Source organism: Chlorocebus sabaeus, chromosome 2, assembly GCF_047675955.1.
Source record: "Chlorocebus sabaeus isolate Y175 chromosome 2, mChlSab1.0.hap1, whole genome shotgun sequence".
Lineage (NCBI taxonomy): Eukaryota > Metazoa > Chordata > Mammalia > Primates > Cercopithecidae > Chlorocebus > Chlorocebus sabaeus.
The window spans coordinates 53,154,032-53,180,347 of record NC_132905.1 but is presented as its reverse complement, the minus strand read 5'-3'; positions in this window follow the sequence as shown (position 1 = coordinate 53,180,347).

Here is a 26,316-nt window from a genome sequence, read left to right as displayed (position 1 = left end):
GGATCCCAGGAAATCACATCCCAGATAAACCACCTACATTTGAAATCGACTTCAAAATGGACTTCCCCGAAAAAACAGTGGGACACCACATTTTATTTGTCCTTCTCTGCTTTGAGGATTAGCCATAATTTTGTCTCATTAGGAGAAGTTTCACCAAATGCTAGATGTATTCAACTACATTTGTATTCACATTTACATTTATATGTAAATAAATAAATATCTGACAAGTATCTGGTTACTTAAATCAGGATGAAACATCTTGTAGTTCTTTAATCTCAGGGTTTTCATGAATAGTACCCAGTAGCTTTTCATCACATTATTTTCCTCTGTAATAGAGCATCTGAACTTCATGCTAGTGCCTTTTCAACCTGAAGATTTTATAGCTCTGAAAGTTCTGGAGCTCCCAGCACATGAGGGTTAAACATCAGAGTGTCTTTTTTCAGTAACGCTCTCTGAATTTAAAAGAGTGGAGAAGACTTCAGGTGGGAAAGGAAATAAATGCTGTCCTCCCAGCTTAAATGATTCAGCAAAAATAGGCATTGACAACTATAGCCTAGGTACATGGACCAGTGGGCAGAAGGTTTTTGACACATTTCTGGTGTCATTACTGGCTAAGCAAATACTTTGACTTTTTCAACTGTCTCTGTAAGAGGACACAGCCTTAGTCTTTTAATACCATGGGGTAAGTCAGTGTATCAGTGACATGCATGGCACCAATTTAAAGACTAGTTTAAGGGATTATATCAGGAGACAAAGAAACACATACTAGAATCTTATTTTGCAATAACCATTTGGCTCATAAGAACATCAATAACAAAGATTGGGCTGTGCTATCCACATTTTCAACCTTGAAAGGGAATTCAGAAGATGATCAGTGCCAGTTTTGCCTTCACCTGAAAAGACAAAGCCAAAAACATCCTTGATTTAATTGGACAACCCCCAAGATCTGGGATATCTTCTCATCTCAAGATCAAAGAGTCTAGCTTTATTCTACATCATACACTTTATTCTCACAAATTGATTACTTTTTTCTTACCGGTGGAGAGCCTTGGAAGATGATCAGAGTTTCTGACTCTCAAAGCTAGTCATATTCACAGTGATTTTTATAGCCAATCTTATGGACACTAGGCACTTTCCACAGGGACTTTACCTGCCTCTATGAGGCAGAACATGGTGTATATAAGGGTAGGGGTCCATGAGCCAAAATCTTTTCTTATTTCAGAATTATAACCACAATCCCACCATGGTGGGCAGATTGGATTTCATCTTTGATACTTATTCTGTGACGTTTTCCAATATTCATCTGCTCCATAGCTAATAACTTTGTTTTAGGATTATGTGTTTAACCAAACAGCCAAACAACTTTGACCCTGCTAAGGGGATAGAAAAATGAAAGGTAAGAGTAACTGTCAACCAGATGACATGTCAGTTGTATTTCCCTTTGTTTTTGAGTGGCCTAGTTGCTAGATGAAAGCTAAGATCAAAATATCTCACGTATACCTGGACACTTAAGTCAGATGAAAATATCTTGTAAATTATATGCCCCCGGGGCTTAAAAAATACTCCTTCCAGTTCCCAGAAACAGTGAAGCTTGAAGCTTTTGATGAGGACACAGATGAACCAGAAGACAGAAACCCCAGACTCAATTATCCATCAGATGGCAATAATTAGGGAAACAGTAGGGAAAAGGAAACTAATGTCCTAGTCCTCTGTCCCGATTATGAAGGCTGTGATGTAAACATTCTCTCACTAACCTTGACCTACACCTTTAGGCCACTTCTGACATAGGAGTAGAACCCCTCATTCAAGGTGTCCTCAAAACTCCATGGTCACAATTTTTCTTTCCATTGGTTCTAGAATCCTGTCCCACCTCAAGTCTCTAAGTCCCCAGTTGAAAAATAAGAGGTGTAAGTTTACAAAGTGTTTTTCACTGAACGCCGCATCGTTCATGTCATAAGGGACCCGTCAGTATCAAAGCGCTACCTTCCTGCTCTCAGCTGATCACAGACTCTGCCATGGTGGCAGCTCCTCAGCAGGAAATGTTGAGGTCCAGAGAATACACAGGCAGAGCCCTGTTTCTATGTTGCCATCGCGGTTGTGCATTTCTCAGGACCCAATGTAGGCAACAGTGTCCTGGAGCCCAAAAATGACCAGGTTGGAAATGCCTCCTAGACTTGGAGAAGACTCATTCAGGGGCAACGCTGTAACTCCTAGTGACACAGGGCAGGGCCCAGGTAACTGTGACATAACTGTCTTAGCGTATCTCCTTCCATGAAGAAACAGAGAACCAGAGGAGGCTCAAACAGAGCTCTTTAGGTAGAAATGGTGAGCTCATTACCAAGAATGTGTGGCAGTCATTGAATGATATAGAACAATGCAGTGTCTATCGATAAAGCCCAGGGAAATAGACTCTCTTGTTGACTCACTGAAGGGCAGGTTACCGCTTTAGTACTTTGGTAGATGTTGCTATTGGGGTATCTAAGTTACCTTTATTTGTCATTTGTCAAAGAATGAGCCCTGTCCAGATTGCGAACCTTCTGTCAATTGGAAATTCCAGAACAGTATTAAAACAATGAACAAACTACCTCATCCCCAATGTTAAACTGATGTTAAACTAATTGAAGGCATTACATGGGGAGATCTCAGAGGAAAACGTCTCAGATTTGCAAACAGTTTGGATTAGAGAACGCCCCAAAGAGATGCCCCAGAGCTTAACCCACTGACGTCCAATGATTTGAGTTTGGGGAGAGCTCAGAGGGAGGAAAAAAAAAAAAAAAAAAACAGAATTAAACTCATCTTTCTGTGGGATAATTTTTTCTGTTTGCTAAATAAATTAATGGAGTAAATATAAACATAGAGCTACCATTCACTTTAGTTAAGGGAATAACTTAGGTTCAAGTACTTTAAAAGCCCTAATTATGACAAGTTGCTAATCATTCTTATTTATTTTGCATAAGGAATTGCCTACAAATCAATACTTCAATCCCGAATTCACTTTATTTTATGCACTTGAAACTGCTTTAAACTGCCTTTCTATAGTAACTTGTCCATAAGTCAGGGTTTTATTAAAATAGCCAGTGCCCCTCGGAAGGTTTAAAACTCAGAGAGGCACTGGCTATTTTAGGATTTACCTCCCAGCCACACTAACCAGAATGTTCAAGTCCTGAGAAGTATAAAATCTACTGAAAAGTGGGCCACTGCTTCCCTTTCTAATCAGCAATTTAAGGTGAGTCCCACTCCCCACTGTGTTCTGTGTTGTCATAACAGAAGACAAACAAACAAAAACCATCTGCAAATGTTTCTGGGTGAGACACCTCAGTGTTTCCGGATTAGAGAGTTTTAGAAAATAAGAATCAAGTCCACTAAATATTTCCTTCAGTGTATAAAGTCTGCCATCAACCATTCCAAAAGCAAAGAAGCAATATTTGAAGTATCATGGAATGTAAATACTAACTGGCTTGTGAAGGAGCTTTTTACCGCATGCACAGTTTATAGAAGGGCTTGTGATGCACTGCTGTCATTGCTTGGATCGCCTGTGCAAGATTGCAACTAATAACTATGATTACATTCAACAACCCTTGTCAGAAAGTGATAGGAATGCATATCCCACGATTTGACATTACTGCTTTCTACACTCTGCTCCTGGGAGTCACTTTTTAAAGGTCTGTCGGTGAGAAAATCTCTATTTCTCAATAGAAGCCCACATTTTGCTAAATGAACACATTTTCCTTGATCAAATATCTATGTTGTTTTCCAGATAGACACTGTAATTTGTTTTTCAAGTGGGTAAACATTCTGCAGCCTTTCTCATTGCCTCTATTCTTTTATTATGATCATCCCTCCAAAATAAACCTGAAAAATTACAACCTACAAAGGCAGCATTTTTTCATAGAGTCTCCTAATTTTCCCCACTGCTAAGGAGCATACCATTTTGGTTTACTGCTGATAATAGCACACTTTGTGTAAGATTTTATAAAAGCATTCCCATAAATTACAGATCAAGAGACTTGCATTTCTCTATCTCTAAAAGAGATGAGTTAAACTAGAGTAAACTTTAAGATCACTTTCAAGTTAGTATGAAAGTGGTCTTTAGGACTACAAAGAGCTCATCTGTCCTCCAATCTTTATGCAGATTCTTGCTGATCTAACCCAACATGGATGAGGAATTCTTCAAAAGAATTTGTTTCCACAACCTTTCTCAGAAACCCTCACTGATTCCCTTATCAAGGAGACCATTTTCTTTTTGAAGTGGATTATTCTATACATAATTTCCAGCTAAATGTCTTTTTGCTGTGTTATTAAAGTGGGAGATGGAAAACAAACGGTACTGCTTAGAAATCTCTCTTAGAGATGAAAAACGCTAAAGTTCAAAAAGATTGAGTGATTTCCTCAAGTTCACACAACTGGGTTGGGATTTTTGGCTACACATTCACTCACTTCTTTTTTTTTTTTTTTTTTTTTTTTTTGAGACAGAGTCTGGCTCTGTCGCCCAGGCTGGAGTGCAGTGGCCGGATCTCAGCTCACTGCAAGCTCCGCCTCCCGGGTTTACGCCATTCTCCTGCCTCAGCCTCCGGAGTAGCTGGGACCACAGGCGCCCGCCACCTCGCCCGGCTAGTTTTTTGTACTTTTTAGTAGAGACGGGGTTTCACCGTGTTCGCCAGGATGGTCTCGATCTCCTGACCTTGTGATCCGCCCGTCTCGGCCTCCCAAAGTGCTGGGATTACAGGCTTGAGCCACCGCGCCCGGCCTCACGCACTTCTTTTTTTTTTTTTTTTTTTTTTTTTTTTTTAGCTGTCAATTTTTTATTTGAATTTTCCCACAGTTTCACATTATAAGGATTATATATAAATTCTTTTTTAAAATGTCGACATGCAAGCACTTTTACTTGTTTTTGTTAAAAATCCTTCCTACTAATTTTCCCCAAGCCATAATTTTGTTTTTTCAGCATTTTCTTACTTTAGGGTCATTCTAATTATTATTTTTAAAAATGGTAGGGCAACTGGGCTGAAGGATAGTTTCATTATAATTTTGCAGAGTTCGTTATTTTAAAATTTCTGTTCAAAATGGAAAATTGCATTTGGGAACATATTTATGTCCATTTACTGCTGCAATAAAATGAACTGTTTGCTCATTTGAAATAAAAAAAATACAAGCATAGTTAATGAAATTCAAGCAAATACTGCCCAATGAAACTTTTTGATTTAATTGATTAAATATATAGGTTTTTTTTTTTTTTTTAAATTTATTTATTATTATTAAACTTCAAGTTGTAGGGTACATGTGCACAACGTGCAGGTTTGCTACATATGTATACTTGTGCCATGTTGGTGTGCTGCACCCATCAACTCGTCATTTACATCAGGTATAACTCCCAATGCAATCCCTCCCCCCTCCCCCCTCCCCATGATAGGCCCCGGTGTGTGATGTTCCCCTTCCCGAGTCCAAGTGATCTCATTGTTCAGTTCCCACCTACGAGTGAGAACATGCGGTGTTTGGTTTTCTGTTCTTGTGATAGTTTGCTAAGAATGATGGTTTCCAGCTGCATCCATGTCCCTACAAAGGACACAAACTCATCCTTTTTTATGGCTGCATAGTATTCCATGGTGTATATGTGCCACATTTTCTTAATCCAATCTGTCACTGATGGACATTTGGGTTGATTCCACGTCTTTGCTATTGTGAATAGTGCTGCAATAAACATACGTGTGCATGTGTCCTTATAGCAGCATAATTTATAATCCTTTGGGTATATACCCAGTAATGGGATGGCTGGGTCATATGGTACATCTAGTTAGAAAACCCCATTGTCTCAGCCCAAAATCTCCTTAAGCTGATCAGCAACTTCAGCAAAGTCTCAGGATACAAAATTAATGTGCAAAAATCACAAGCATTCTTATACACCAGTGACAGTCAAACAGAGAGCCAAATCAGGAATGAACTTCCATTCACAATTGCTTCAAAGAGAATAAAATACCTAGGAATCCAACTTACAAGGGATGTAAAGGACCTCTTCAAGGAGAACTACAAACCACTGCTCAGTGAAATCAAAGAGGACACAAACAAATGGAAGAACATACCATGCTCATGGATAGGAAGAATCAATATCGTGAAAATGGCCATACTGCCCAAGGTAATTTATAGATTCAATGCCATCCCCATCAAGCTACCAATGAGCTTCTTCACAGAATTGGAAAAAACTGCTTTAAAGTTCATATGGAACCAAAAAAGAGCCCGCATCTCCAAGACAATCCTAAGTCAAAAGAACAAAGCTGGAGGCATCACGCTACCTGACTTCAAACTATACTACAAGGCTACAGTAACCAAAACAGCATGGTACTGGTACCAGAACAGAGATATAGACCAATGGAACAGAACAGAGTCCTCAGAAATAATACCACACATCTACAGCCATCTGATCTTTGACAAACCTGAGAGAAACAAGAAATGGGGAAAGGATTCCCTATTTAATAAATGGTGCTGGGAAAACTGGCTAGCCATAAGTAGAAAGCTGAAACTGGATCCTTTCCTTACTCCTTATACGAAAATTAATTCAAGATGGATTAGAGACTTAAATGTTAGACCTAATACCATAAAAATCCTAGAGGAAAACCTAGGTAGTACCATTCAGGACATAGGCATGGGCAAAGACTTCATGTCTAAAACACCAAAAGCAACGGCAACAAAAGCCAAAATTGACAAATGGGATCTCATCAAACTAAAGAGCTTCTGCACAGCAAAAGAAACTACCATCAGAGTGAGCAGGCAACCTACAGAATGGGAGAAAATTTTTGCAATCTACTCATCTGACAAAGGGCTAATATCCAGAACCTACAAAGAACTCAAACAAATTTACAAGAAAAAAACAAACAACCCCATCCAAAAGTGGGCAAAGGATATGAACAGACACTTCTCAAAAGAAGACATTCATACAGCCAACAGACACATGAAAAAATGCTCATCATCACTGGCCATCAGAGAAATGCAAATCAAAACCACAATGAGATACCATCTCACACCAGTTAGAATGGCGATCATTCAAAAGTCAGGAAACAACAGGTGCTGGAGAGGATGTGGAGAAATAGGAACACTTTTACACTGTTGGTGGGATTGTAAACTAGTTCAACCATTATGGAAAACAGTATGGCGATTCCTCAAGGATCTCACTCACTTCTTAATGAACCATGTATTGAGTCCCTGTCTCATGGCAGGCCCTGTACATAGTGGTAGGAACCTCGGGGATGAAAAAGGCAAGACCTTGTTTTTCATGGATCGTGGTGTAGGTGAAGGAACTTACAGTAACAACAAGATAATGAACAGCTGTCATAGAGAGTGACAAATGTCTCAAAAACTTATTGATCCCAAGATGCAGCGGTGCACATTAGAGGGCACCTAAGACAGCCTGCAGGGGTGAAAAGATGTCTCACAGGGGCTCACGCCTGAGCAGAACTGGAAAGGAAGAGCAGAATAGAATGAGCCAAAGATAAGGGCTCCAGGCAAAAGTTCATAGCCTGAAGAAAACTGGAACCATGGCAAGAGCAGCAGAAAAGAGCAAAGCCAGCCGGTGGTCAAGGTAGGCCACTGTGTACGCAGAATAAGGAACTGGCCAAGTAGACATGTTTCAGATCATGAACATTCTGTCTACTAGATGCATTGGAACGTTTTTCATCCCCTCAACTCCACCCAGCCTCTGTCCACACTTGGTACCTCTCTTTATTCATATCTCTGGCCTCGAGTAGGGTACTTGGCATTAGTAAGTAAATTCCAGAGATACTAAAGTCAGATTTTCTAAGACTGGGTGAGTGACTCGATGGAAGAATTGAAAAAGAGGAAGTTGTAATAGGGAGAACTCTTCAGAGCATATGCAGGAAGATAAGATGTCTCTGCTTCCCCACCAGCTTCAATTGTCTCCTTGAAATGGGTAAGCAACTCCCCCGTGGGTTAGCTGAGGAGAATAGAGAAGACAACAATAGCTAATGTGGGGGCATGTTAGCAAGAGCTAAGTGAGAAACACAGACACCAAACATCCTAATTAATAAGGGAGCTATGAATATAATGTCTGACAGTATTTCCAGGAAAGGTCATTGAGACCTACCCATGTTGAGTGCAATGGGAGGACAGACAAGCAGGCAAAGACAGTATTCAGTCCCCTACACCAGCGGATGGCCAACTCTGTCCTGGACTATAAGGGTGACAATACCTGTACCATCTATTCCAATGGAAGTGGGAAAATTAGGGGTGCTGTTGTTCAAATCAGGAGTGCCATTGTTCAAATTAGGAGTGCCATTGTTCAATGGGAAGTGTTTTGTTTGCTTATTTATATTTGTTTAGTGAGACAATGGGCAAGGCATGGTGGCTCATACCTGTAATCTTAGCACTTTGGGGAGGCAGATCGCTTAAGGCCAGAACTTGGAGACCAGCCAGGGCAACATAGAAAGACCCCATCTCTCCAAAAACTGAAAATATTTAGCTGGGTATGGTGATGCATGCCTGTAGTCCCAGCTACTCAGGAGGCTGAGGTGAGAGGATTGCTGGAGCCCAGGAGTTTGGGGGGAAAGTGAGCTATGATCATGCCACTGTGCTCCAACTTGGGCAACAAGTAAGATCCTGCCTCTAAAAAAATTTTTAAATTTTAAAATGAGGTGATGGACACCAGCTACAGAAGTCAGATCTTCTACACATTCTTAACTGCATCATGGAAATCTCCCCAAACTACCTCACTACACCATTAGTGAAAATAGCTCCTGGAAAAATCTTTACAAGAGACATGTCTTCATCTTAAATGAATGAGGACTGTGAGTGACAGAACATTTACTCAGCAGCATGAGAGGAAAAGTGGTGTGCATTTGCCCACGAAGTTATGGCTACAGCATAGACTTCTGGTGGCAAAGCAAGCACTGACATCCTAGGGGTGGTTTTTGCAGAGTTCATGCAAATGAAACATGAGCAGTGACTGTTGTAGGGCTTTGAATCAACAAAGTGATATGCCAGTAATTAGGTTTCAGCAGACTCAGATCCCATTCTAGGCATTAATTGGGAGAAAATATGCAGATTGCTAGTTAAGAATAGAACAGTTATAGTTCCATAGTCATTTTCTTTCTGTTCATCAATTTGTTTGATTTCTTGTGTGACAAACACTTGCTCTTCCCTGTATATGTTTAGCTATTTCAGATGATTTTTTTTTTTAAAAGCCATTTAATAATTAAATTAGAGACATCTTTAAAGCACAATGGTATGTCCCTGTGGCCTATGGGAGATTTGGTTTTGAATATTGGAAGCTTCTGGGATGATAGTGTTTCAGAGAACCCTAGAATGGGAGGAGGAGAACCTGCGTCTCCCAACTCTGTGTGTGCTGGGGTGCGGAGGGAGGAGGGGACACTGAGGCAAGGCTAAAATTATTGAAATAAATATGCATTAAAGGGTCAGAGCATAATGAGCCCTACAGCTTACCCACATTTAGATAAAATTATCTGCCCAGTCAGGTTGCAGAAATGTCTGTCCACCCTCATATTTCACACCCTCCTTTTGTTCACATTTATAGTTCTGATTAACTTTACTTAATAGGCTTTTCTCTTGTAACTTTCTGGCACTTACTCCTCCCGAGGCCTTTTCTCCTGACTAGGATTCCAACACTTGATTTAATTTGACTCCTGGCTGGATCAGGGTCTATTAATGTGTCTGGCTCTGCGTTAAGGGATACGCACACAGCAGGTGCATGTCAAGTTGGTGAATTGTACAGAGAAAATGTAGGAATAAAAACTGTTCATGAGTTCAAAGTTTAAACCAAGGGTCATAAAGTCAATTGATTTTAGGCAACATGAAGGAGAGAAACAGACTGTCATAGAGAATAGAGTGAAGTAATGCACAAAAGAGAGCAGCGGTTCTCAAACCTAAGCATGCATTGAAAACGTCTGGAGTACTTACTAGGGCCCAGGTCCTGGGTCTACCCTCAGATCTGAGGTGGGCCAGGAATTGGTTTTCCTACAAGTTTCAGAATCACGGAGAAACTTCTGAGTAGAGCCAAATTAGAGACCACATCCTTCACAAAAGCATTCAAATTACACAACAAAAAGTTTTTCTAAAAATGCAGCTCTGGAACACACACACAAACCCACATACACAGACGTAATATCTGCAGGACAGATTAGATTCCTGTTTATAAATTCTGATACAAACAAAATTAGGCAGGAGAGTTATGAAGAACTAGGCAGTGAGCCTAAAACAAATCAGTGTTAATTTGGAACTGCTTCTTTTACCATTTTCTTTGCTGCTCAGGGAAGCCTCATTGAGAGATTTAAGAGTAGTTGCTATCATACTAGGCCTGTATCAAAGAGCAGGTGAGGACTAGGACAAGAAATATTATGAAACCTTCAGTAATCCCCCAATTGTTTTTAAAAAGATGAAATCGAGCCAAGCCAACCATTCATCAGACGAAGAGGTAAGCAGGAAAAATCTTTCTAAAGCAAATTTCAGAGATTTAAAGAAAAAGAGATATCTTTACCTGGAAATTAGAGCATAAAAGACCAATTCTGGTGCAATCACCTTAGTCAGCAAATACATTTTGATTTCTTAAAGCCATAGTTGCCATATCTAATGCATATTATGTACCATGTACTATATTAAGAACATTACTTCATTTCATCCTCACAATAATCAAATAGTTGCAGGTATTACTATTATTTTCACTTTACAATGGAGAAAACTGTTGCATAAGAAGGTAAAGAAATTTGTCTAAATGCAAAAAAACTATCACATGAAATAGCTGGAATTAATATCTTGGTTTGTTTGCTACTACCTTACATTGTAAGAGATTGCATTATACTGTTCCTCTCCTTATGTGTTCATGATGATTTTGAGATCTCCTGGAAGCATCTCTTCCCCACCCCACTTTCTATCTATCAGGAATATAGCAATCCCCACAAAACATGCTGAGCAACAGGTTCTATTGACCCTATCCTGAGAGAAAATCTACATACTAGTGAAAGTTTGCCTAGTTAAGGCAAGTATATAGGCAATTGCCCCAGGAGTGCAGACTGTGCTATAATGAGACCTGTACAGGTTTTAAGTCTCTGATATTTCCTGAAAATATATAGAGGATATAGTTTTGAGATATAACTCTTATTCACATCCATAAATATTGATTTTACTAAAAATCTTTCTTGGTATACTCAGAGCATCATTATTCCCTGTAGGATATAGTTGACCACAAGTGACATTAAACTTGACCAAAAGTAGCTTAAAATGAGAAGTCAGCCATTTGAAAACAAGATGCCTGGAGGTGAATAGTCTAGGGCAGGTTCAGCAACTTGGTGATGCCACCCAGGACACAGGCTCTTCTTTCAATGCTCCCCCCAGCCCATTCCCTTCTTTTCTTTATCTTTTTTTTTTTTTTTTTTTTTTTTTTTTTTTCTGAGACAGAGTTTCACTTTTGTCACCCAGACTGGAGTGCAAGGGCATGATTTCGGCTCACTGCAATCTCCTCCTCCTGGGTTCAAAGGATTCTCCTGCCTCAGCCTGCCAGGTAGCCGGGATTACAGGCCAGCGCCACCACGCCCAGATAATTTTTGTATTTTTTAGTAGAGACAAGATTTTGCCATGTTGGTCAGGCTGGTCTCGAACTCCTGATCTCAGGTGATCCACTTGCCTTGGCCTCCCAAAGTGCTGGGATTACAGATGTTAGCCACTGCGCCCAGCCTCATTCCCTTCACTTTCTGGGCTGTCTCTACATCCTTATCATGGCAGTCCAGATAGAAAGGAAGAACTGAGTTGGCAGAAAGCGACTGTCTTTCCATCTAGGGATAGAATCTTTCCTGGATGTCCTCTTCTACCCATAGTTGCAGAGGAGGACAGAAAAGAAGTAGAGGATATTGGCTCCAATCAATCAAGCTTTATTTCCTAGGTTTGGGCACGTGGTTCATCTGGAAAAAATATTGCATCATGTTACAAAGATGAAGAAGGGTATAGCTGTGGAGAGAAGGGCCACCATGTCTATCATAGCCACTATTTCCCAAATATTAAGTCCTTTTGCACATAAGGTTTCTGGTTGAGGGATGTATGTAATAGATTAAATAGGACAGTGTTTGCCTTCTAAGAGTTCACAATTTAATCCAAAACAAAATGGCACTGCAGAGATCTAACATCACAATTAAGGTAAAGTTAAAAACGAAAAATAAAACAAAAACTTCACATATATTGTAGAAAAACAATTTCTCATTCCATTTTCTCAGATTTCAGATTTCGTCATGTAGTAAATGCTAATTCCTGAGAAGGGTTTGATTTGTCAGATGAATATCTGATAGCAGAATCAGAATGTGCGTGGGCAGGCCACACATTTGCATCTGTTTTAATTTCTGAGAGTTGCTTTACTAAAGAGAAAAAGAACTTAATTTTATTCTGGGTCTGAAAATTATCATGAGTCACTCACAATAAATGTTGTACCATTACATATTAATAATAATTTTTAAAGTAGGCCTGCAGGCTGGGTCTTTATTGGATTCTCTTCCAGTGTTATTCAGTTATTGAGAATGTCGGCTTAAAATAAAAGGAAATTCATGAGTGATTGCTTATGTGCCACATAGATTGTCTGTGATTTGGAGCACTGGTGTTTAATTTGCAATCTACACTGCTATTTCTATTATACTCCTGACCACTTCTCTGCTTATGGGCTCGTGATGACCTTCTTAGGCATTTCTATTCTGCAGTATTTTAAATAATTTCCAAAATTCATGACTAAGTAAAAACAATTTTTCAAATCTGTCTCTTTTGCCTCCTAAAAATAGTCCATTTCATTTACACTCCTAGCCAGCCATCCAACTTGCATTGCTTCTTAAAACAATTCACTTGAAGTCCTTAAGCATGGTGCCTGACTGAGAGTCTGAGCAAGTGCTAAATAAATGCTAGTTATCAGCAGCAGTAATTTTTAAGATTTCTAATATCTCCAAACTTTACCCATGTACTCAAATGTTTAAGTGTGTAGACCCTGAAGCCAGACTACATGGAGCATTATCCTGTCTCTACCACTTACCGAGAACTTGGAGATTTTTTTGTCTCTTTACACTTCAGGCTTCCTCTCTGTAAAACAGGGTTAACAGAAGGACTATCTTAACTTTTTCTTTTTAAATATTATGTGGAAAAAAATATATGTAATGCTACTATTACTGTGATGTTGCTACTACTGAAATGACTACTAATACTCCTACTTCTACTATTGATGTTATTCTGCATCACTCTTACTGTTATTGGACACTTTTCCATCTTCTTTACGAGCTTGTATTCACCCTGTAGTCCAAAATTCTTTGAAGATTGTATAAAAAATTATCCCTAGAACTTAGTGGTGTAAAGCACAATTTCAACATTTGCATGACTCATCTCTTCTCAGCAGGGTCTGGACCCTGAGCTCAGAGATTCAAAGGCTGGCACCAAGTGTCAGCTGGGGCAGCCACAGGCTAAGGGCTGGAATTATCCAGGTTCACTCCCTCACTCACATGTCTGACACCTGGGCCAGAAAGACTCAAACAATTGAGAGCTGGAAACAGATGGAGCTCTCTGGGCATCTCTTTCCAAATATGTGGTCTCCCTACATGATGGTCCCTTCACAAAGGCAACTTCAAGTGGCTGGACCCTTTACCTGACAACTTTGGGGCCCCAAGGTGTGTGTCCTAAGAGAAAGAATGAAGATGGCAGAAGCATTATATTTCTTTTTATGTCCTTGCTTCAGAACTTATTCAGCCTCAATTCTGCTATAGACACCAGTTTTAAGCCCACCAGTTTTAAGGGGAGAAATTGTGGACCCCATAGCTCGACGGAGGAGTGTCAACGTTTCATTGTAAAAGAGCAAATGAGGTGGGAGACTAAGTGTGGGCTTAGGTGTGAACAGCTCTAAAAATTCTCTAAAAAATAGAATTGGTCATGCCCAGTCAAATCTGCTCTTTAAGACAAAGAACAATAGCTTATTCCCTTGGCAGGTCTTGATTCTCTCACATAGTACATCACTTTGGGAAAAGGAAGGTCCTTTCTTTAATTGGTCTCTCAGCCTGTGTTTTCTGGAGTGCGTCCCATGGGGCCTGGTGCCTGAGCTGACGGCACCAAAGAGGTTCCATGTTGGTTGGTTGACCGCCATTTTTTTCTGCTTAATGATTTCAGATACTTACTTTTCTGTTTGAAAGACACATCCTTAAAAAGAGCCCTTATTGTTCCCATTAATTGGATTTTAGCACCAGGTCTTAGGCTCCTAGTTTTCTGGGAATATTTTTCTACCAGCTAAGATTTTCTTAAAATCATTCCTCACCCTACAGATATCATCTTATCCCAGACTTCTTAGCCTCCTTGTGAGAGGAACCATTTACTTATTTGTACCACCTCATCAGCCTAACTTCTTGTTACTTTTCTTATTAAGATCCTCCACAATTGCTTGTCTCTCCTTCACTATAATGCCTCATCTGGTTTCTTCCTTTACATTTTCAAGTTATTTGCCACTTTCAAGCCAGTTCAAGGTTCTCATCTTCCCCAGAAAGTTATTCATTCATTCTTATATTCATCAATGCTAACAAAATACACACACACACACACACACACACACTCTCCCTCTCTCTCCCTCTCTCTGTCTCTCTCTGTCACACACACACAAACACACACACATACATTATACAGTACTTATTTAGTCATTTTATGAGATGTTTTTAAATAACTGAGATGCTGCACCGTAAATGGAGTTTTGTTGCCTGCCGTATACTTACCCTCCTCAGCACGATCATAGGATTCTTTATTTTTAATGTGGCTTTGGTGTTCTCATGCTGCAAGCACCTCAGATTGCATTCCATATTGTGTATCAAATGTATTTACTTCCAGGTGAATTATATGCCTGACAAAGAGGCTGGGTTTTATGCATGTCAGTGTTAAGGGGAAAAAAAGTTTTCATCGGCTAATATAGATATTTTATCAGAAGAGGAAATCAGAACTTAGTCTAGTAATAAATGCTTAGAAAAAAATGTAACGTTTGGAAATGTCACTGAAAAAAAGAACTACTGTCATGTTTCAGAGAACTTGAATATGATTTGTCTCCTCTCTATACTGGCCTCTGCCATGTGTGTTAGACCATGGCTAAAGTTGTGTATTTTATCTCTTGGTTTTGGAGAGAAAACTGAGGAGATAGTCATAAAGAAGAGGAGGCATGACAGATCTTGAAAACAGTTGTGAAGAGTTGGTTGCCTGATGAAACTGTGTGTCTGCCCTTGAATTTGGCCATGTCACCTGCCTTAGAGCACTGGAATCACTGCCTCCCATCATTCTGTGGCTGGGCCCCTAGTTGTACAGGATGTTTTGGGGAAAGAGTCAGTGTGCTTTCATGAAGGTAGATGCGGTGGTTTGTTATAAAACCACATAAGCATGGCTAGGCTGCACTTTATGTCCCAGAAGTCCCTTTCTCTATGTTTCTGGCTAGGATGAACCACAACAGATGTGTTTGCAGATTTGGAGGGAGGTGATGAGGCACTGGCCATTTGCTTTTACTCTTGGAAGGTTGAGGAAGAAGCTTTTGTCATGCACACGACTTGCCTTTAATTTGTTGGTTCGCCTTGTTGCTGTGAGGCAGCAGCTGGGGCCTGCAACTTCTCTGTCTTCCCCACATTCTTCCTACAGCTTCCCTGACTCCTGGACCAAGTGTGTGTTTAGTGCAGGATAAAGCTCCTACTTCTGCAGGACAAACACATTACCACGATCAGAGACAACAAGACTGACATGGTTTCCAGTTTATCCTTGTGGGTTTCCATTTGTCTTTAATTTCTTCCATTTTACATCCATCTTCCCTTTCATACATATATAATCCTAGTGGTCCTGCTTCTCTTATTAAACCTTGACTGAGACAGTGGGTTTTAAGCATTATTTATTACAAAATGGAAAACATATCAGATTTCAAGACTAATGTGTTCTTTCCAGGTAAAGAAAAAATAAACATTTGGGATTTGGGTCAAATGTTGTGGGCTCCAGACTTCCAGGTCATAGGTCACTCTTCCAAAATAATCCAACTATACCTTCTGCATGTGGCGAGAAAAAAAAAGTTAAGACAAGCAGTTTACAAAACTATGATGATACTCTTTACATTTGATCTTCAAGACATTAAACTACCTATTTTTCACTGGGATTTTTTTTTCCCTAAAGAAGTCTACTCTTCACAGTCATATCAAAATGATGATGTCTTTCCAAACCGTGTCCTATTCCTTCGCGTGTCAAATTGTATATCAAAGGGGCCCCATCTATTCATTTATTCATTTATTTTTGAAATTGGCTTTTGAATAAAAAGTTTTATCTCAGTTTTAAAATAATTTTTCTGCATTGCACCCCAAACAGAGAAATCAGTCTAAGCAGAGAAAGGTTTGCTAAACTGGTAATCCTAGGATTAGAGTCATCTGTGTGGTAGAGATGCCCAATTCCATGTTGTTCCCCCTATGAAAAGGCATTGCAAAAAAACTTAACAATAACTCCACTAGCTTTCCAAATTTATTTATCATTTTCTGTAATACCAAAGACAATAAGGCAAAAGCAAACTTCTCCTACCACCTTCTTATTTTAAGGCTCATGGCTAGGGAAATATTCATGGTGGCACCCTCTTGAAACTCCTTACGTGTGTTAAATTCTTATATAGTCTGACTTACACAGATTCTAAGAAAACTTTTTTTCTATCATGCTGGAAAATTGTTAACTGTTTTCAACCTGTATCATGGTAGTGCACCGTACTGTATGCCATAAATTTGCTATTTGGAGTCCACTGGTTATATAGTATGGAACAGTGGATGGAATTGGGTTTTTCACTTATTTGCGCATAGGGCAGGGGATTACTACTAGAGAGAGACTGTTCAGGAGCCCTCACAGAATCTTGATTCTGGAAGGAATTAAGAAGAGCTCATCTATCCTCCCATGCCCCTGTTGATTGGCAGCTTACAATTCTAGATGATGAGGAGATGTCTATGCTGTTATGGAATCAACTAGAAGCCAAACATTGGTGTACCCGGAATCCAAGCAATAAACAACTTTATTTCCCAAGATACCCAAATGAGATATAAAATGTTGCAGTTTCAATAGTTTCTGAGGCCAGCAGGCACTTTGGAGAGATCACAGGCTTTGCCACTGGCCTGCCTGACCTGAGCTCAGATTACAGTCCCACAACTACTTGTGACAGTTCTGTTGGGCAAGAAATTTTACCTCTAAGCCTCCATTCATTCATTGGTAAAACTGAGATAATAATGCCTATCTTTCAGATTTGTGGTAAAGATGAAAGAACATATTTGAAAAATCACTTGATCCAAGGTTTACACATCCTAAGTTGGTGGTGGTGTAGAATTTAGTCAAACTAATCAAAGAATTAGCTTGCCATGACAGGCCTGTGGTGAAGTGACTTGCAGACTAGAGGGGAATGAACAACATAGAGCAGCTGGAAGAGGCTTCTGTGAGTTGTAAACAAGAATCAATATCATAAAGTGACAATGCGTAGGTGAGTATTCACTTTATTCCATATGATTGTATATTTGGGCTATCCTGCCCCTTGTCATGTTAATTTATCTCTCTGAACCATTAAGCATAGTCAAGCATTATGCCAAGCATCTAGTATTTCCTGAGGAAATTTCTTACTTTTGATTATGTCAATGAAGAGTAAACCAGACGTCTATCTCATATGGGGGAAGTTTCTTTACCTTATTTTGACACATGAGTGAGCCTCTCTTGTGTGTACAGTAGTGCTGGTCATCTGCAGGGGACTGGAATGGAATTTGGATGCTCTCAAATCCCTAGGGCTTGAGGTGAGTATTTTACCCCTCAACCAAGTCCATTACTTTTAAACAGTGAGGGAAGGATTTCAAACATCCTGACATTATTTTTTAATTAATGACACAGAAAGAAAGAAGGTGTGTTTTTTAATAGTCATGAACGAGTTTTGCTTTGTAGAGATTGTTGTTTGTTCTACTGCTTGGTAAATCAGGAAAGTGTTTCATATTGACTATTGGGTCCTGTTTGTGCATGTCTGGTTTAGCTTTAAATTTACTATTCTTAGAGTCTAATGGGACAGAATCATTCACTTTTTCATTATTTTATTCTTGAGAACCTTGCCGTCTGATCTGTGATCTTAATCCCTGCTCCAACTCTTGCTAGAAGCATAGTTGACACTGACTGATGTTCAGTTCTGTAACTTCCTTACCTTCAATAACCTTCACCTCCACTAATCTTTGACCACACATTTCCATGAAAGTATCAACAACCTGAAGCTGATCTACCTCAAAAGTCTTAATCTTTGACCACAAATGTAAAGCTTATCCTCCCTGGCCCTTTCTTCATCAGTTATTTGTTCTCAAAATTCTGCTGGCCCTTGGTACCTCCCAGCTTTCTGCTTGTCCTCCTAGGACATCATTGTGCATCACTGTAGGCATCTTCTTTATCTTATCTTTTCAATTCTGTTAACCCTTATTGCAAAATTCCAAGCCTAGATCCATTCAAACTTGCATCCTCATCGTTCCTGCCAGGGTATAATAAAATATCACCGAGGAAAATTAACCAGTGATGAGCATTCATGCTGCTCAGCAGGGTGCTCACTGATATCCAAGGATACTATTTCATGCTCTTGGTCAATGTTCTTCTACTCAAACATTCACAGTCTCCTCCATGAAGTTTGCCTCTCCATCTAAACTGTCTGCTGCTTGAGGACAAGAAGCACAATTATATCTACAAAGATGCTGCCCAATCTTCCCAGCACCAGTGCCTAGCACAGTGTCTGGCATGCTTTAGACAGTCGAAAAATATCTGACAAATAAATAAAGTTGTACTACAATCAGGAACCTCTAAGGGAATAATTCCTCATGTCCCACAAATGAAGCAAAGAAATTAGTTATCATCATTTTACCAATTCCCATACCGTGACGATCTTTCCTATCCATTATAACCAAACTTGTATCCACTTTCCTAAGTTAATACTTTAATTTGAACACTTTAAAAGCCTTCCCTCATTAGTCACTTACTTCCACTTCTAAATTTTCAGCTACCTGTTCTCTGAAATATCCTTCCTTTCAGTGTTATCACACACTCAACTTTCTCCATCTAAAGAAACTCTTATTCCTTTACCCTCTCCCCTTTCCTTTTAGTCTTTTGTTTTTGTTTTTGTTTTTGCAGGGGAGTTGCTCCATTTTCTCTTAGATTAAACCCTCTGCAATATAGCATGTGTACCCAATATTCCACTAGCGTCATTTCACAAAGATTATAAATGATCTAGTTTGCAAACCAAAAATATATCTTTTTAGTTCTAGGTTACTAGACCTCTTCACCCTTGGTTATCCTCCATTTCCAAATATTCCTTGTCAGTTTCCTTTGTGGGGTAGTTTTACTCTCTTTAATTAAACCCTGGTGTCTTCCAAATATCCACCCTCAGACCTTTCTCCTCCTACAACCTATACCCTCATCCTGAGTAATTTCATCTACAAATTTAACTTAAGTTATAACTTTCAATGGCAAATCCACAGCACAGATTTCTTTCCTTCCTATAGAGATTTTAAACTCAACAAATCCAAAAATGAACTATTCATCTCCCCTACCCACAACCTGCCCTACCATCCCACTGCCCAAATCAGAAACATGAAAGTCACCCAGACAACTTCCTCACTTTCAACATTTATAGTGATCTCCTTAGTTCAATCAATGCAAACTCTTCCTATCTCCCAACTCAAGTATTTCTCAAGGTGTGTTCTCGTTAAATTAGCTTGAAAATCCTTCATATTTTATTGGCCTCTTGGGATATCAAAGGATCTGAGAATTTCTGCAGTAAACAAGGTTTTTAATTTCATTCAACTTGGCAATTTCAAATTTATAACCACCATTCCCATTGCTAATCCCTATAGAAATTTCACAGAATTAAATGTCCCCAGAAACATAGTTTGGGAACGATTGTTCTTTGTCCCCCTGTCCCATTACAGCTGTGTAGTAGATACCCTTGGTACTCCATTCTGATCCTCTAGGGTCTTTTAACCAACTTTATCTCACCATTGCCCGGTTGTGCTCTTGCCGTTAAGAGTTTATACCTTTGGGCCGGGCGCGGTGGCTCAAGCCTGTAATCCCAGCACTTTGGGAGGCCGAGACGGGCGGATCACGAGGTCAGGAGATCGAGACCATCCTGGTTAACATGGTGAAACCCCGTCTCTACTAAAAAATACAAAAAAAAAAAAAAAAAAAACTAGCCGGGCGAGGTGGCGGGCGCCTGTAGTCCCAGCTACTCGGGAGGCGGAGGCAGGAGAATGGCGTGAACCCGGGAGGCGGAGCTTGCAGTGAGCTGAGATCCGGCCACTGCACTCCAGCCTGGGCGGCAGAGCGAGACTCCGTCTCAAAAAAAAAAATAAAATAAAATAAAAAAAGAGTTTATACCTTTCACCTTCAGAGGACTGACCTTGGGCCTGTAACCAGCCTCACCTGTAGAAAGAGTCAGAAGTGCCTCAGAGTTTACATCTCCCTTAGGATGGATTCTAGCCCATGGCTAGCTGGTGTGGGATACAGGGTGAGGAGTAATTAATGCTACGGAGTGAGGAGTAATTATTGCTACAGAGTTCATACCAGGACCAGGTTGAGGGTGATGCTATTTCTGAACTCACACCCTTGCTTGACTTTTTTGACTTCTCTGTTTTGCTTTTCATACTCCCTCACACATTCTGCTGAAAGTACTGCCTTCATAAACCACTTACACAAATCCTTGGCTCAGGGTCTGCTTCCCAACAAGCAGCAGCACAATACCTTATTTCAGGCTCTCACCATCTGTGATGTAGACTCCCACCATATGCCATTATGTGGCCTCCCTGCTTCTAGCCTTACCCTCTCCACTTCTTCCAGAATAAAATCCTTATCATGGCATCCCCAGGTTATCCAACATCTAACCCAGACCTAATTCTTCAGCTCCAGCTTCTGTTGTTCTTCCTAGCGAGTGCAACCTCTAACCACACCAAAGAAATTACCGTGTCCCAAATATACAAAGGTCCATCATGGCATCATAATATTGCACAAGCTGTTTCTCTCACCAGAGCTGGTCTTCCCCAGTTTTTCTGGTAGGCAAATTCATACTCTTCCTTCAAAAGTAGTTTCAGTATCCCAGTGGCAATTTTCTTAATTCCACCTCTTTTGCAGTCCAGCCCTCTGCTTTTTCACTTCTAATAGTATTTTTTACATTGCAGTTTAACTGTTTGTTACTTTGTCTGATTTTCCTTCCAATGTTGATTCCTCCAATGTTACCTGTTTCTAAAGATAGGGAATGTTTCTTAACCGCTTTGGTCCAAATAGGGTCCTGTTACATACAGAAGATGCTCGGTAAATATCCATTACAACCTAGCAATCACATGCCTGGTCATCATGACTCCTGCAGTTGGGGCATTCTTGTTATAGGTATTGTGATCAAACTAACCTGAGAGAAAAATTGTGTTGCTTAGTTGTCCCTGTCTCCCACACTGTGGATTGTGAAGTATCTAAATCGAATTACATGCACCGAAAACACCCCAAAATGAAATATTTTATGTGTTAAATTGCTATCCGTAAGCTTGCTTGCCAAACTTATTTACAGACTTTAACAAGATTAAATATCAACTCAAATTTTTTGTGGAATAACTAGATACTACACTCTTAGGCATCTGTCTTACAGAGTTGAACAGTTAAAGCACATTTATGAAAGGACTGTATTGAAGAAGAATGTTGAGTGGATGAGATCACCTGGGATTTCAGCACTGATAAGTGCACAGTGACTCTAGCTCATGACCTCACACTGCCTTCCTTTGTGGGCTTTCCAATGGCTCTGTGAAGATAAATGCTATGGGTCCATGTTCCTGGGAGGCAGTTGCTTTAAAAAGCAAAATTAGTAGTTTCCTTGCTGCCACCATTCCTCAATCCCCACTACTTGGGTGACTTTGTTGACAGGCCTGTAACTGGTAGCTTCTGATAAATCTTATAAGCCTAAAATAGGAAACTGGCACTATCCATTATTGCTTTAGCCTTGTCTATGACCTACATACTAGAAATGTCATCTGGCTCTTATCTGGAACAGAATCTACCAGGAATTCTTCCCTCCTGGAGACTTCCTGGGTGTCTACAGACTGTTGATTAAATTTAACACACACACACACACACACACACACACACACACACACACCCCTCCTATATTCTTCAAATATATTACCCGAAAATACCAGAAAAAATATCATTTCAGAGCCCCCCATGTGATATAATTTATTTTTGTGAAAGTAAATAAATGCTGGCTCATTCAGGTTATAAGTAATATGCCCAGATGACCAACTCTAAACAATTTTTTGAAGTAGTGAAATGTGGCTCCATTATTCCCAGTCTCTATTATCTTCACTTATTTTAAAATCTTTTTACTTAATCTTCTATGTCAGTTAGCTAGTGCCATAGAACAAACTATGCCCAGAACGAAGTGGCTTAAAAGAACAACCATTTATTATTTCTCATGAATCTATGAGTTGGTTGGGTAGTTCTGCTGATCTGAGTTGACTATTCATCCATCTGTTGTGAGTTGTGGATTGACCAGGAGACTTTGTTGATCTTGGCTGGGTTCTTTGATGTGTCTGGGGCCTCAATCGGGACAACTTGGTTGACTTGGCTCTGCTCCCCATGTCACATACTCCAGCAGGCCAGCCTGGCATGTTCTCATGATGAAGACAGAAGAGCAGAAGAGAGAACAGAGGAGTGTAAGGGCTCTTGAGGCTTGGGCTCCAAACTTGCTGCCAATCACTTCCACCACATTCTATCAGCTGAAGCTATTCACAAGACAGCCCAGATTCAAGAGGTGGAAAAAGAGATCTATTCTCATGGGAAGAACTGCACAGTCACATTGCAGAGTGTAGACACAGGAAAGGGTGAAAGGTTGGAGTCATTTTTGAAAATGGTCTCTCCTCCAGCTTTTCAGGTGTTCTGTAACTCCAAGATTTTCAATCTTCATCCTTCTTGTCTTTAAAACTTGTGATTGGGAAATTATCTGAGAAACATATTCACAAAGAGATGAATGATATTTAAAGCTAAATGTACTATCTGTCTATATGTAAAATAATGCTGAAGAATTGTCCTCAGCCCCCAAAACACCCACCACATAGACTCTAAAATAAAGAATATCAGGCATAAGGAAGTAGTTGGAAATAACATTCTGCATGGTAAGGAAAGAAAATGTGATACATATACACCATGAAATACTATGCAGCCATAAAAAGAACAAGCTCATGTCTGTTGCAAGAATATGGATGGAGCTGGAGGCTATTATCCATAGCAAACTAATGAAGGAACAGAAAACCAAATGCTGCATGATCTCACTTATAAGCAAGAGCTAAATGATAAGAACTTATGAACACAAGGAAGAAAACAATAGATACAGGAGTATACTTGAGTGGGGAGGATGGAAGGAGGGTGACATGCAGAAAAGATAACTATTGAGTACGGGGCTTAATACCTGGGTGATGAAATGATCTGTACAACAAACCCCTGTGACATGAGTTTACCTGTGTAACAGACCTCCATATATACCCCCAAACCTAAAATAAAAGTTAAAAAATAATTAAAATTAAAAAAATAAATATTCTCATTAAAACTTTTTACACAATGACAATAATAATAATAATAACTAATGACACAATGGCAGCAATAATATCCATGTGCATTTATTGAGCATTTACTGTGTATTAGCCGTTGTGGCAAAAGCTTTGATTTTTTTAATCTCATTTATTTGAGGAGGGTACTATTGCTATAATACTCATTTAATAGATGAAAATACTGAGGCTTAAAAGAGTTAGGTAATGTGCACCCAAGCTCTCAGTTATTGGATGCCAGAGTCAGGATTTTAGCTTGCATCTGCCTATCATAAAGTTAATGCTTTTCACCATTCCTTGTATCCACAGGTGGCTCTCTCTAAAAATTGAAGGTAAGATTGATGTTATATTGCTCTCCACCAGTGGTTCTCAGCCTTAACTACACACTGAAGTAACCTGATTTTTTAAAATGCTGATACCTTTAGCCTGCTCCCAGAGATGCTAGTATTTGTTCTGAGTATGAGATTTTAAAATCTCTACAGTGATTCTAATATGTAGCTATACCAGTGTTATATTGTGTTAGTCTGTTCTCATGCTGATAATAAAGACATACCTGAGACTAGGTAATTTATAAAGAAAAAGACGTTTAATTGACTCACAGTTCCATGTGGCTGCCAAGCCCTCACAATCATGGTGGAAGGCAAAGGAGGAACAAAGTCATGTCTTACATGGCAGCAAGCAAGAGAAAATGAGAGCCAAGTGAAAGAGGAAACCCCTCATAAAACCATCAGAGCTTGTGAGACTTATTCACTACCACCAGACACTATGAGGGAAACGACCCCCGTGATTCAATTATCTCCCATGGGGTCCCTCCCATAACACATGAGAATTATGGGAGCTACAATTCAAGATGAGATTTGTGTGGGGACACAGCCAAACCATATCACATATAACAGGTAATCTATGAACAAGCGACATCAGCATTACCTGAGCTTTTTAGAAATGCAAATTCTGGGCTGGGCTCAGTGGCTCATGCCTGCACTCCCAGTGCTTTGGGAGGCCTAAATGGGAGGATTACTTGAGCCCAGGAGTTCAAAACCAGACCGGACAACATAGCTATAACCCTATCTCTACAACTAACAATAGTGAATGCAAATGTTTAGGTTCCTCCCTAGACCTGCTGAGTCAGAACATCTGGAGTGAACTAGAAACTGTGTTTTAAAAATCGCTCCAGATGATTCTGATGCTCATGAAAATTGGGGAATTAGTATTTTATACCAATGATGCTAATCCCTATGTATCAGAATCCCCTAGAGAGCTTAATTAAAACCAGAGACCCAGACTCATGCCCCAGATCTACTAAAACTGTATTGTCACATAGCTCTTCAGGCAATTCTGATGCACTCAGGATTGAAAACCACATGTTTATACAAAATAAATTGTACTGCTTTATACGCTTTCAGTGTTTGTATATCAGAATTTATCAGGCTTAGATAGTTTTTCTCCCTCTCAGGGAGAAACATAATGAACACAAATCTTTGTTCCAAAAGATCTGATGCTAACACTGAAGAACTCTCACTCTTTGTTGAGAGCAGAGCTAGATTCTGCAGAATTCCAGAATGACAGATTGATTGGTATCTCATCTATAATTAATAGGATGAATGTCAAAGGACGGCTGAACTGTGAGCCCTGGGATGAAGTCACCTACAGTGCTGAGACCTGAAATGCACATCCCGGTGGAAGCCTGACTGCAGCCATTAACCTTGCTATGGAGATGAACCAAAGGCCCAAGTGTGAGTGACTTTAAGATGAAACTCAGGAGCTGAGGCCCAGTGTGGACATTAAATTTTCCATGCCAGACATGAAATCAAATTCTAATTCTTCATAAAATTACCATCTTCAATTTCTGTTGGCATATCTGAGAAATACTGGCCTGTTACTAATTGGCCCCTTAGCTCTGTGTCCTAGAACAGAAGAAATTAAGTTCAGGAAATATTTTTGTTGCAGGCTATCTAGAAACTTAAAAAAAAAAAAAAAAAAAAAAAGCCTCCCTTAAGTAACTTTTACTGAGAGCCACTCATGTAGGAAAGAAAATCTATATTTAGAGAACATACTTTTAAAATCAGCTTTCTTTTCCATAAAATGCCTTCAATTCCTATGTTTTTCAATTAGTTCAGAGTCTAAGAACAAACCTTTACTGAATGCTTATGGGATAGAAAGCAGAGTACTAAATGCTATGGGTGATTGAAAATAATTGATGTGTAGTAGAACTTGTTACTGAAAGTGTAGTACACAGACCAACAACATTAGCATCACTTGGAAGCTTCTAAGAACCACAGATCTCAGGCCTTAATTTAGGTCTACTAAGCCATTTTGATAACATCTGTAGGGGATCTGTAGGAATATTAGGGATTGAGAAATATTGCAATAGAAGATGTGTCTTGCCTTCTGAAAGCGGTCGGAAAATCATCATATACATATACGAAAGCGTAAATCACATTAAAAATTGGGGATAGACTAAAACATGGTTCCTCTTCACAGGAATCTTACATTTATTAGAGATAAATGAATGTGACAAGTTTAACAGTTGTCTTATATCAAGTTACCCAAACCTAGAACCTGAAAAAGAGATTTGAGACTCTTGACTTATTGAGAGAAGCTCTCAGGAGAAGAAAAATGAAAGTGAGGGAAACAGGATGGGGCGGGAGAGGAGCTCAGTGAAGATCTCAGCTTGGGCCTGATCGCATAGGCAGCTTTGGAGTGTGAATTGTGTCACGGAGCT